Below are 1,913 nucleotides of genomic sequence, written 5' to 3'. Positions count from 1 at the left end.
AAGAAGGTGAAGGTGTTAGAAGGTGGCACTCTGCATCTGTGCTGGGAAATCAGAAGGTGTCTTGTGCTGCAGAGGAGCTTGGAATTGTTACAACTATGCTAGTGAAAGGCTGGACTGCACTAATTTGTCCCTGTAGGAAGGTGAAAGTGTAGGAAGTTGGCACTCTCAAGCTCAGTGCTAGGGAATCAGAAGGTGTCATTTGCAGCAAAGAGGTTTGGAGGTGTTATACCTATGCTGGTGAAAGGCTGGACTGCAGTAATCTGACTCTGTAGAAAGGTGGCATACTCTGTCTCAGTGCTAGGGAATCAGAAGGTGTCATGTACTGCCTAGAGGCTTGGATGTATTATAAGTATGCTAGTGAAAGGTTGAACTAAACTAATCTGACCCTTTTGGAAGGGGAAGGTATAAGAAGGTGGCACTCTCAAGCTATGTGCTAGGGAATCAGAAGGTGTCATGTGCTGCAGAGAGGCTTGGAAGAGTTTTAACAATGGTACTAATAGCCTGGACTGGACTAATCTGACCCTGTTGGAAGGTGAAGGTGTAGGAAGGTGGCACTCCCAAGCTCAGTACTAGGGAATCAGAAGGTGTCATGTGCTGCAGAGAGGTTTGCAGATGTTATAATTATGCTAGTGAAAGGATGGACTGCACTAATCTGACACCTTAGGAAGGTGTAGGTGTATGTAGGTGTAACTCTCAAGCTCTGTGATAGGGAATCAGAAAGTGCCATGTGCTGCATAAAGGATTGGAGGTGTTATAACTATGCTAGTGAAAACCTGACTGCACTACTCTGACCCTGTAGAAAGGTGTAGTTATAGGAAGGTTTCAGTCTCTTGCTCAGTGCAGGGGAATCAGAAGATGTCATGTGCTATAGAGTAACTTGGAGGTGTTATAACTATGCTAGTGGAAGGCTGAACTGCACTAATATGACCCTATAGGAAGGTGGCACTGTAAGGCTCAGTGCTAGGGAATCAAAAGGTGTCATGTGCTGCAGAGAGGCTTGGAGGTATTTTAACTAGTCTAGTGAAAGGTTGGACTGCACTAATCTGACCCTATAGGAAGGTTGCACTTTCTGGCTCAGTGGAAAGGAATCAGCAGTTGTCATGTGCTGCATAGAGGCTCTGAGGTGTTATAACTATGCTAGTGAACGGTTGAATTCACTTATCTGACCCTATAGAAGGGTGGCACTCTCTGGCTTAGTGTTATGGAATCAGAAGGTGTCCTGTGCTGCAGAGAGGCTTGGAGGTGTTATAGCTATGCTAGTGAAAGGCTGGACTGCACTAATTTGACCCTGTTGGAATGCGCAACTGTAGGAGGGTGGCACTCTCTGGCTCAGTGTTAGGGAGTCAGAAGATGTCATGTGCTGCAGAGAGGCTTGGAGGTGTTATAACTATGCTAGTGAAAGGCTGGACTGCACTATTCTGAACCTGTAGGAAGGTGAAGGCGTAGGAATGTGGCACTCTCTGGCTCAGTGCTAGGGAATCAGAAGGTGTCATGTGCTGCAGAAAGTCTTGTAGGTGTTATAACTATGCTAGTGAAAGGCTGGACTGCACTAATCTGACCTCAGGGAAGGTGGCACTCACTGGCTTCGTGCTAGGGAATCAGAAGGTGTCATGTGCTGCAGAGAGGCATGAAGGCGTTATTCCTGTGCTGCTGAAAGGCTGGACTGCACTAATATGACCCTGTAGGGAGGTTAAGGCGTTGGGAGGTGGCAGTAGTAACAAATGTACGGAAGTGGGGGTACTGGAAGTGGGGGACTGGAAGTGGGGTTGGGGGTCATGGGGATGGAAGTGGGGGTTACGGAAGTGGGGGGACTGGAAGTGGGGGTTGGGGGGGTCAGCGGTCAGCGGGGGGGTTACGGAAGAGGGGGTATCTGGACCCCCCCCCATCTCTTTTACCTTTTCACCCCCCCCCCT

This window comes from Eriocheir sinensis, chromosome 19 (assembly GCF_024679095.1).
Source record: "Eriocheir sinensis breed Jianghai 21 chromosome 19, ASM2467909v1, whole genome shotgun sequence".
Lineage (NCBI taxonomy): Eukaryota > Metazoa > Arthropoda > Malacostraca > Decapoda > Varunidae > Eriocheir > Eriocheir sinensis.
This window is presented reverse-complemented; position numbering follows the sequence as displayed.